We start from the raw sequence: 12,218 nt of genomic DNA, 5'->3' as shown, positions 1-12,218 counted from the left end.
GATCCTCTTGCTCAGTTGACCAATTTGTACTTCCAAATTCCTGATGGAAGACCTAGTTTCTGTCGTGAAACTGTGAGTGGTCTTAGTGAGATTAGAGACTATGGTGGCCAAGTCAGAGAGGGTCTGCTTGGGTGTCTCCATCTGTTGTTGAGATGATTCGTATGATTTGTTATTAAACCTATTCTGGTTCATTCCATTCTGGTTGTAGTTGAAGCCTTGTTGAGGCCTCTGCTGCTTTTTCCACCCTAAGTTAGGGTGGTTCCTCCATCCCTGATTATATATATTCGAATAGGGATTATTGTTGGAGGGTCTGGATGGTTTTTCCATGTAATTCACCTCCTCCATGGTGGTCCAGGTATTGTTAGTAGCGTCCAACTGATATGCTGTCTCTGGACAGTAAGCATCTAGGCTCTGTGTCCCGCTCAAGTGCTGAGATATCATGTTGATCTGTTGAGACATGAGTTTATTCTGAGCCAAGATAGCGTCTAAGGTGTCTACCTCTAGGACGTCCTTCTTCTGAGTGGCCCCACTGTTTACAGGGTTTCCCTCAGAGGTGTACATGTATTGGTTGTTAGCAACCATGTCTATGAGCTCTTGCGCCTCTTCAGGCGTCTTCTTCCAATGGATTGATCCACTTGCAGTGTGGTCCAATGACATCTTGGACATCTCAGAGAGACCATCATAGAAGATCTCCATCATGGTCCACTCTGAGATCATGTCAGGAGACATCTCCTGATCAGTTGCTTATATCTTTTCCAAGGTTTATAGAGGGATTCACCTTCTTTTTATTTGAAGGTTTGAACTTCCACCCTAAGCTTGCTCAGCTTCTGAGGTGGAAAGAATTTGGTCAAGAATTCATTGACCACCTTCTCCCAGGTATCTAAGCTCTCCTTGGGCTGAGAATCCAGCCATAGCCTAGCTTTGTCTCTGACCGTAAAGGGAAAGAACATAAGCTTGTAAACTTCTGGATCTACTCCATTAGTTTTAACAGTGTCACATATCTGCAAGAAGTCAGATAGGAATTTGTTGGGATCTTCCTGTGGAAGTCCATGAAACTGGCAGTTTTGTTGAACTAGAGTGACCAGTTGAGCTTTTAGCTCAAAGTTATTGGCATTAATGGCAGGAATGGAGATGTTGCGCCCATAGAAGTCAGAATTGGGTATAGTGTAAGATCCAAGGACCTTTCTTGCATCTCCCCCATTATCTAGATTTGCTGCCATTGTTGTTTCTTCAGCTTCTTGCTCAAGAGCTTCTATGAGGTTACCTCTGGCTCTTTGAGCTTGCTGTAGGCGTCTCCTTAGTGTTCTTTCAGGTTCAGGGTCAAGATTAAGGAAGGGTTCATTATCCCTATTCCTACTCATAAAAGTAGAAGAAACCAACCGGAAAACAAGAAAGGAATCTTCTATGTCAGAGTATAGAGGATTCCTTGTGAGAGGGGAGAAAATAGAGGTGTCTGTTATTTGAAAGAATAATTTCAAAAATAGAGAGGGAAGGAGGGATGAAATTTTTGAAAAAGAAGAGAGATAAAGAGGTTAGGATTTTCAAAAAAAAAAAGAAGAGAAAGTAGTTAGGAGGTTTTGAAAAAGAGAAAAGAGAAAGGAAAACAAAAAGAGAATAAGATAAAACAGGTAACTAACTAACTGACAACATTTGAAAATAAAATAAAAGATTTGATTTTGAAAATTTGAAATTTAAAAAGGAAAATTCAAAAGAAGATCTTGAAGTTTAAAAAGTGGAAAGAGAAAGTCAAACAAGGAAAGATAAGATTTGAAAGATTTAAAAAGATTTTGAATTTTAAAATTTTGAAATTTGAATTTTGAAAGTTTTAAATTTTTGAAATTTGAAATTTGAATTTTAAATTTTGAATTTTAAATTTTAAAACTTTGAATTTTGAAAGTTGAATTTGAAACAAGATAAGATGACAAAATTTGAAATTCAAAGAAAAGGAAAAAGATATAATAAAGATTTGAAATTTGAATTTTAATTTTTGAATTTTGAATTTTAAAATTTTAAAATTTGAATTTAAAACAAGATGAGATAAGATTCTTTGAAATTCAAAGAAAGATAAAAAGATAAGATAAAGATTTGAAAAAGATTAATAAGATAAGCAAGATAAATTTTAAATTTTGAAAAGATAAGCAAAAAGATAACTAATTAGGACATCAAACTTAAAATTTTTGAAATCACAAGATAAGATTTTCGAAAAATTGAAAGGAAAAACACAAAAAGATACCAAACTTAAAAATTTTAAGATCAAATTAAACAATTTTAAAAAATTTGGAAGGAAGAACACAACAAGACACCAAAATTAAAAAATTTTAAATCAAACAAAGAAAAACACCAAGAACAATTCGAACAAAAGAAAGAACAATCAAGAACAAATTTTTCAAAAACTTAAGGAAAGAAAAACCAAGAAGACACCAAACTTAAAGATTGACACAAGACTCAAACAAAAGAAAAAGTTTTTGAAAAATTTTTTTGAAAAAGAAACAAGAAAGTTCGAAAATTTTAATAAGAAACCAAAACACAAGAAACACAAACAAAAAGAAAAACAGTAAAAAGTACCTGATCTAAGAAATAAGACAACCGTTAGTTTGTCAATCTCAAACAATCCCCAGCAACGGCGCCAAAAACTTGGTGCGCAAAATTTAGAACTCCACACAACTTAACCGACAAGTGCATTGGGTCATCCAAGTAATACCTCAGGTGAGTGAGGGTCGATCCCACGAGAATTTTCGGACTGAGCAAGCAGTGGTTATCCTATAGATCTTAGTTAGACGAATAGAAAGTTGATTGGTTATTGTTGAATGTGCGTAAATAAAACAAGAAAGCAATAAAGAAATAGCCAAGAAACAACAGTGAGAGGAAGATTAAGGCTTTGGAGATGCTTTATCTTTCCGGATCAACTTTTCTTACTTTCTGTTCCAACAATGGATAATTCATTCCATGGCAAGTTGTAAGTGATTGACGCCACGTCAATGGTCATTAATCTCCTCTGATCCACATCAAACACAATGTCAATGGTCATTCAATCTGAACTATAAGACCCAAAACCTTTGAAAAAAGGATATCATTAGCTAATTTCAAATTCAGTGTTTCTGTAGCTTTAATTTCAGAAATTTTTCTATTAAAGAAATTTAAAGCAAGTTTTGATTTATTGAATTTGAAATAAATTGAGATTATTATCCAATCTTATATTATTGGATTATTTTCTATATTCAAATTATAAAGTTGGTAGTTGTGAAATAATAAGGATTTCTATATGATTTGGATTAAATAATTAATATTTTAAATATTAATACTGCTATTTTGAAAAATAGAAAAATCAATATATTATTTCTAATTTTTAGATTTGGGCATTTATTAAAAATATTTTGTGAAATTGATAAGCAAATAGTATTTTCTATATATAATTAGTGTTGGATTTAATTTGGGTTTCAATTATTATATTATTCCCAATTTTATGTGAAATCACCATACGGTCCCTAACCCTAATTTTTTAAAATGAAACCCTAACCCTGAAACCCTAACCCGTGACCCAGTTACATTCTCCTCCAACCCAGCGGCAGCAACACAAATGCTCCCCCCTTTCCTCAAACCAAAACACATAGCAGCTCCAGCCTCTCTCTTCACCCTCTTCCCTGCGCATCCCACACCCATTGATAGTGGAAGGGAAACTTGGCACCGCCAAACAGAGAAGGAAGGGAGAGGGAAGAGTTGCTCACACCGTCACTTGCTGCTGCTACCTACTCCGCGTTGCCATTGTCGTCCCGTCCACAGAGCCATGAATCACGCCTTTGTCACCGAGAGGAGGAGGGAGGAGACGCGATGCTGGAGGAGCTGCCCAGTAACTGTTGCATCGTGCAGCCACTACGGCCCATGCCGCCTTCGTCGTCGCAAGGGGAATGCCAGCGCCGCCAGTGTCGCAGTCGCGTGTGGATGCATTGCCGTGCTCAGTCGCCATCTCATCCTGCCATGCCGTCACTACAGAGCCGCCGATCCACCGTCAGAGAGAGAGAGACTGACGGAAGGTTGAGGCGCATGGAGGGGGCCGAAGCCGACACTGTCACCACCGCGTGTGGAGTCGCCGTCGCCGTGCCATCGAGAAGGCTGTCCAGCCACACAGAGTAAGAGGGAGAGAAAGCACGGGAACAGAGAGAGAGGGGAGATCTGCACCCGCCACCGCCACTCTTGCCGACGCAGGTGTCGTTACTGGAGAAGGGAGCCGCCAGGGATGGTTCTGTGACTTCCGGGATCACCGCCGGAGCTCCGGGCTGAGCTTCTGCCACTTGAGACCCTGCTACCGTCGCTGGAAAAGTTTGCCGGAAAGGGTTTTAATTGAGGTTTCTGCCTTTTTGGATTTCGAGAAGGTTTTAATGCTGCGTGATTTTTATAGTTAATCCACCGGAGCTTCTAGCCGCCGCTGGAGCTGTTGCTGGGCCTGTTCGAAATCGCAGCTGCTTCGTTTCGCTAGTTCAGTAAGTATGTTTTGAAAAACCTCGCGTTAGTATTCTGTTGTGTTCGGTTAATGAATATGAGTTTTGATAACGTGGGGTCGAGTCCTGTTTATTGTATGTTGCGATTAGTGATGCTATGGTTATTGCGAACATGACTGGGAGCTAAGGTTTTGGTTGCCATCAGTTCGGGTTGAGGCGGAAAGGACTCTGTGAGACGTTTGGGTTATGGAATTGTGTTTTGAGGTAGGGGCGCTTTCCAAAAACTATATTCTATATATATTGGAATTATTACATATGGATACTGAAGTGAGAAAATGTGTATTTGGTGATTGTATCGGCCTTATGTATGGTTTGATTTGTCTTGATTGTTGTGTGGTTTTGTGAAACGAAATGCTTTTGAAGTTGATTCTTTTAAAGCTTTGAGATTGAGTTTAATCCATTGGGAATTGATTTGGGTTGAGTTGATTTTCTTGAGAATGTGAAAATAGAATACACTCTTGAATCCAGCCTGGTTTGCTTTAAATGATCTGGTTTGATAAATGACTATTGTTGAACCGTTTCTTTAAAGCTTTAGAAATGAGTTTATTCGGCTGATAACGATTTGATTTTTGAAACGGTTCCTTGAAATATGGAATTGAGATGACTGTTGGATTTGGCTTGCCTTGAACTGATTTTGGATTTTGGGCTGTTGAAAAGGATTTTGGAACGGTTTAGTTGGGACCTGAACCGGGTGGCAAAGTCCAAGTTTTAGGGGAGGTGCTGCCAAAATTTCAATAAAATCCGAGTCTTTATTGAAATGTTGTCTGGAAAATGATGAGTTAAAGACTTCTACTATATTATTTGAATTATCGAGAAAAGGATGATTCATGCTTTCGAAATGAATTAGTAAAGAGGAAATTGTGATTTAGTCTTGCTTCTTAAGAAAGGCATTGTATCTCTTTCAGGAGAAAGTTATTTAGATGAAACTTGTGTTTTAAAGCTGTTTGAATGTGAAAAGGGTTTATGCCTTTGAATTTGACTTGGGGGTTTCAATTAAAGAAGTTTCAATGACTTTGAAAGAACCTAAATGTCTATTGAGAAGTTTCATTTTGAAATGTTTTGAGAAAGGTTTTAAGTACTGTTTGAATTCTGAATTTTTGCAAGACTAAAACAATTTTGAATAGTTGAAACGCTTTAGAATTTATCATGGGGGTTAAAGCTGGTTTTGCCTAAGTAAGGGAAACAGCTTTAAAAGAAGTAAATGATTACGTGACTCGGTTTGGCTTAGATCCTATTTTGTTACTCAAATCAGGAAGCCAACGTTTTAATGATTTTAAGTGAATTTGAGGAAATGAGTTATGTTAATCTCCTCTAAAGACTTGGGACTCTGCCAAGGAACTTTTGTTATGAAATCCCATTGTTGAATGGATGATTGTGAATGTTTCAAAATAAATCTTTTACTTACCATGGTTATGGAAGTTTGGAAAGAGGATGCCGAGAGTGTCATTGTTTTCAAAGGGGAATTTACCTTTAGTAAAAGTGGTTTATGAGCCTGAGATGATTTGAGAAATGAGATCTTTAAATCCAAGGCTGAAAAGAGTTAAAACTTGATTTCAAAGTGAAATGAATTGAGAAAAATGATTTATGGCTTAAATGCCGATTTTATGAATTTAATGATTTTGAATGGTGGAAGTGCTGTTTTATTATGGGCCGGAATGGTTGTGTATGATTATGAATATTAGCTGGTTCTGAATTGAACCGTGAGCCGGATTGGTTGTGTATGATTATCAATATTTGCTGGTTCTGGATTGAACCGTGAGCCGGATGGCTGAGATGGATGTTGATCCATGGCTGAGAATGAATGCATATATGCTAAGATATTGATAATTATGATTTTGCACTTCCACTATCTGAGATATGAGTTTCCCTGGGTAGTAGCAGTGGCTAGCCACCACGTGCTCCAGGTTGAGACTTGATACTCTGCTGACCCTATGTCGTAAGGGTGGCCGGGCACTGTGAAATCCCCAGATGAGCTCGCCCCCGTGAATATTCACCAGTGAGGGTGATGGATATGGATCATGATTATGATCACGATTATATTGAGTATAACTCGAGTTGGGATGCACGACAGAGGGACAGTCCAATGGTTAGCTACCAGGACTTGTCGGGTGGGCTTTATAACCGACAGATGATATCATCAGCCACTAGGATAGGCGTGCATCATATGCATCTATGTGACATTGTTTGGGTGTGCATATTGTATTTGGTTTGCCTTTGTGACTACTTGTGATTAACTGCTTATTGTTCTACTTGCAATAACTGTTTGTTTGTGCTTGCATCTTCCTATTTGTGTTTGCTGCTGAACCTATGTTGGACTGTGGTGATTGGTTGTCGGTTGGATTTGTTTGGGCCTAGGGCCGTGGTTGAAATGAGATGAACCGATGGTTGATTTCGGTTTTGTGTTTCCGGTTTGGAATAAAATATGAAAGGCTATTTTGGTTCCGCATAGATAAACCGTTTTGAAAAGCTTTTGAGTTTTTGAGAATTGAACGGTTCTTCTTTCAGAAAAGATTTTTAGACTCTACTTTTATTGTAAACCGTTGTTTTTGAAAAGGAGACATAAGACGGTTATTAATCACTAGTACGGTTTATCTTCACGTATCCTATTACAGTAATTCCCAAAAACCCTCTACTGAGAACCCTTTCGAGGATGATGTTCTCACCCCCCTACATTTTTCCCCTTTCAGGACATGGGCGCAGAAGTCACGAGAAGTTTATTTAGTTGTTGTTGAGATGCTCTGTATTGTTTTAGTTATGGTTTATTGAACCCTTGCCATTATCTTGATATATTCTGTAAGAAGGATAGGAATTGTATTGGTTAATGCTTGTAAAGTTATTTATATATATTTATGTATATATATGGATGTACTCTTTATGAGTTGTTGTAAGTTGTATGGTATTTATGGATGTACGTTATCGAATGAAAGTATTTTTGGGAGCGGTATTATGGTTTAAAGTTTTAAACAGGCTCATATTTTAGTATTAAATAGTATAAGTGTCGTCGTAATATCTGAGCTATCAGAGTTGCGCAGCCGGAAGCGTGAGCTTTGGTAGTTAGGGTATTACATTATGGTATCAGAGTAGTCCTTCCTGTAGAGCCTGAGGAATGGACCGACTATGCTTCAGTTGCATACTCTGAGTATTTGTCATGTAATAGGTCTTGTCGAATGACGAGAATTAGAGCTTTATGCACATGACGATCTATTGATTAACACCATTAGTCTTGCATTGCATAATTCTTGGTAGTAAGTTTGGCTGGCTTAATACTAGTGAATTATGTATATGAAAGCACTGATGGGTTATCATAAATGATATACGAGTTTTGAGTAAAGCGAATCGCGGGTTTTGGTAACGTTGGAGACTATTTGTCGAGGCTATTCAGTTGTTTCTTGAATTCTGTTCGAGTCGACCTGTTCTTTCATGTCTTAATTTGAAGTTCTTGTTTGCTAATCCTTTTGAAAAGTAGTTTGATTTTTGGTGCACGAAATTGTGATCTCAGGCAACGGTGCCAAAAACTCTGTACGCACGTCTTAATAAATTGTTTTTCATTCACAACTTCGATACAACTAACCAGCAAGTGCACTGGGTCGTCCAAGTAATAAAACCTTACGTGAGTAAGGGTCGATCCCACGGAGATTGTTGGTATGAAGCAAGCTATGGTCATCTTGTAAATCTCAGTCAGGCGGATAATAATTGATTATGGAGTTTTCAAAAATAAATAATAAATAGACAGAAAATAAAAATAGAAATACTTATGTATATCATTGGTGAGAATTTCAGATAAAGGTATAGAGATGCTTTCGTCCCTCTGAACTTCTGCTTTCCTGTTGTCTTCATCCAATCAGTCCTACTCCTTTCTATGGCTGGCTTTATGTAAGGACATCACCATTGTCAATGGCTACTTTTCATCCTCTCTGTGAAAATGATCCGATGCGCTGTCACTGCATGGCTAATCATCTGGAGACATCACCGTGGTCAATGGCTGCATCCTATCCTCTTGTGAAAATAGTCCAAATGCTCTGTCACAGCACGGCTAATCATCTGAGGTTCTCGATCATACTAGAATAGGATTCACCCTCCTTTTGCGTCTGCCACTACGCCCAGCACTCGCGAGTTTGAAGTTCGTCACAGTCATTCAATCCCAGAATCCTACTCGGAATACCACAGACAAGGTTTAGACTTTCCGGATTCTCATGAATGCCGCCATCAATCTAGCTTACACCACGAAGATTCTGATTAAGAGATCCAAGAGATAATCATTCAATCTAAGGTGGAACGAAAGTGGTTGTCAGGCATGCGTTCATGGGGGAATGATGATGATTGTCACGTTCATCACATTCATATTGAAGCACGAATGAATATCTTAGAAGCGGAATAAGTTGAATTGAATAGAAAAATAGTAGTACTTTGCATTAATTCATGAAGAACAGCAGAGCTCCACACCTTAATCTATGGAGTGTAGAAACTCTACCGTTAAAAAATACATAAGTGAAAGGTTCAGGCATGGCCGAATGGCCAGCCCCCATGATCTAAGAACTAGACGTCCCAAGATGTCTAATACAATAGTAAAATGTCCTATTTATACTAAACTAGTTACTAGGGTTTACAGAATTAAGTTTAAATGCAGAAATCCACTTCCAGGGCCCACTTTGGTGTGTGCTTGGGCTGAGCTTTAGCTTTCCACGTGAAGAGGCTCCTTTTGGAGTTGAACGCCAAGTTGTAATGTGTTTTTGGCGTTCAACTCTGGTTCGTGACGTGTTTCTAGCGTTTAACTCCAGACTGCAGCATAGAACTGGCGTTCAACGCCCTTTTGCGTCATCTAAACTCGATCAAAGTATGGACTATTATATATTGCTGGAAAGCCCTGGATGTCTACTTTCCAACGCAATTGGTAGCGCACCATTTTGAGTTCTGTAGCTCCAGAAAATCCACTTTGAGTGCAGGGAGGTCAGAATCCAACAGCATCAGCAGTCCTTCTTCAATCTCTGAATCTGATTTTTGCTCAAGTCCCTCAATTTCAGCCAGAAAATACCTGAAATCACAGAAAAACACACAAACTCATAGTAAAGTCCAGAAATGTGAATTTAACATAAAAACTAATAAAAACATCCCTAAAAGTAACTAGATCCTACTAAAAACATACTAAAAACAATGCCAAAAAGCGTATAAATTATCCGCTCATCACAACACCAAACTTAAATTGTTGCTTGTCCCCAAGCAACTGAAAATCAAATAGGATAAAAAGAAGAGAATATACTATAAATTCCAAACTATCAATGAAACATAGCTCCAATCAGATGAGCGGGACTTGTAGCTTTTTGCCTCTTGAATAGTTTTGGCATCTCACTTTATCCATTGAGGTTCAGAATGATTGGAATCTATGAGAACTCAGAGTTCAGATAGTGTTATTGATTCTCCTAGTTCAGTATGTTGATTCTTGAACACAGCTACTTTATGAGTCTTGGCCGTGGCCCTAAGCACTTTGTTTTCCAGTATTACCACCGGATACATAAATGCCACAGACACATAACTGGGTGAACCTTTTCAGATTGTGACTCAGCTTTGCTAAAGTCCCCAATTAGAGGTGTCCATGGTTCCTAAGCACACTCTTCTTTTGCTTTGGACCTTGACTTTAACCGCTCAGTCTCAAGCTTTCACTTAACACCTTCACGCCACAAGCACATGGTTAGGGACAGCTTGATTTAGCCGCTTAGGCCAGGATTTTATTCCTTTAGGCCCTCCTATCCACTGATGCTCAAAGCCTTTGGATCCTTTTTATTTACCCTTGCCTTTTGGTTTTAAGGGTTATTGGCTTTTTGCTCTTGCCTCTTGGTTTTAAGAGCTTTTGGCTTTTTCTGCTTGCTTTTTCTCTCTTTTTTTTTCGCTATCTTTTTTTTTTCTAATTTTTTTTGTAAGCTTTATTCTTTGCTGCATTTTCTTGCTTCAAGAATCATTTTTATGATTTTTCAGATTATAAAATAACATGTCTCCTTGTCATCATTCTTTTAAGAGCCAACATATTTAACATTCTAAAACAACAACTTCAAAAGACATATGCACTGTTCAAGCATTCATTTAGAAAACAAAAAAGTATGTCACCACATCAATATAATTAAACTAAGTTCAAGGATAAATTCGAAACTCATGTACTTCTTGTTCTTTTGAATTAAAACATTTTTTATTTAAGAGAGGTGATGGATTCATAGGACATTCATAACTTTAAGACAAAGTTACTAACTACTAATGATCATGTAATAAGACACAAACATAGATAAGCACTTAACATAAAGAAAACGAAAAACTGAGAAAGTAAGAACAAGGAATGAGTCCACCTTAGTGATGGTGGCGTTTCCTTCTTGAGGAACCAATGATGTCCTTGATCTCTTCTATGTCTCTTCCTTTCCTTTGTGGCTTGATCCCTAGTGATTTTTGGTATTCCTATCCTCAGTTGCTTCCAATAATTATGTGGAGGGAAGTGCATCCCCTGAGGTATCTCAGGGATCTCTTGATTTGCAGCCACATGTTCTACCACTGAGCTATAGACCCTTGAGATGAATCTTTCCATCTCCCATAACTCGGAGGTGGAAGCCTTTGTCTTTCCTTCCCCTTTTCTAGAGGTTTCTCCGGTCTTAGGTGCCATCAATGGTAATGGAAAAACAAAAAGCTTATGCTTTTACCACACCAAACTTAGAATGTTGCTCACCCTCGAGCAAAAGAAGAAAGAATAGAAGAAGAAGAAGAAGAAGGTATGGAGGAGATAGAGGGATGTGTGTATGGATGTGAGTGGTGAATGGAAAATAGAAGGGATGACCATGAATGGAGAGAGAGAAGGTGAGGTGGGTTGGGATCCTGTGAGATTCACAGATCCTGAGATGATCTTGTGGTGTCCACAGATCCTGAGGTATCAAGGATTTACATCCCTGCACCCATTAGGCATGTAAAATGCCCTTGCATACAATTCTGGCGTTTAAACGCCGAATTGATGCTTGTTCTGGGCGTTCAACGCCCAGATGCAGCATATATCTGGTGTTGAACGCCAGTTCTATGCTTGTTTCTGGCGTTCAGCGCCAGCTTTCCTCACTGTGCATTTCTGGCGTCTGAACACCAGGATGCTGCTTGTTTCTGGCGTTCAACACCAAAAACATGCTCTGTTCTGGCGTTGAACGCCAGACAGATGCTTCTTACTGGCGTTTAAACGCCAGTAAGATCCTCCTCCAGGGTGTGATTTTTCTTCTGCTGTTTTTGATTCTGTTTTCAATTTTTATATTTATTTTGTGACTCCACATGATCATGAACCTAATAAAACATGAAAGAACAATAAAAATAAAATTAGATAAATAAAAATTGGGTTGCCTCCCAACAAGCGCTTCTTTAATGTCAATAGCTTGACAGTGGGCTCTCGTGGAGCCTCACAGATATTCAGAGCATTGTTGAGACTCCCCAACACCAAACTTAGAGTTTGGATATGGGAGTTCAACACCAAACTTAGAGTTTGGTTGGGGCCTCCCAACACCAAACTTAGAGTTTGACTGTGGGGGCTCTGGTTGACTCTGTTTTGAGAGAAGCTTACTGTGCCTCTTTTCCATGTTCACAGAAGGATAACCTTGAGTTTAAAACACAAGGGAGTCCTCATTCACTTGAAGGACTAGTTCACCTCTGTCAACATCAATCACAGCTCTTACTGTGGCTAGGAAGGGTCTTCCAAGGATGATGGATTCATCC

The 12,218-nt window shown here is 38.5% G+C and overlaps 1 pseudogene; it reads left to right on the top strand.

Annotated features, from left to right (window-relative positions):
• The first annotated feature begins 3,975 nt into the window (after positions 1-3,975).
• LOC112734672 (uncharacterized) overlaps positions 3,976-12,218 on the top strand; it is a 29,752-nt pseudogene continuing 21,509 nt past the window's right edge.

The sequence above is a fragment of the Arachis hypogaea genome, chromosome 13, assembly GCF_003086295.3.
Source record: "Arachis hypogaea cultivar Tifrunner chromosome 13, arahy.Tifrunner.gnm2.J5K5, whole genome shotgun sequence".
NCBI lineage: Eukaryota > Viridiplantae > Streptophyta > Magnoliopsida > Fabales > Fabaceae > Arachis > Arachis hypogaea.
Note: the sequence above shows the minus strand (reverse complement) of the source record. Positions and strands in the feature narration are given on the sequence as shown.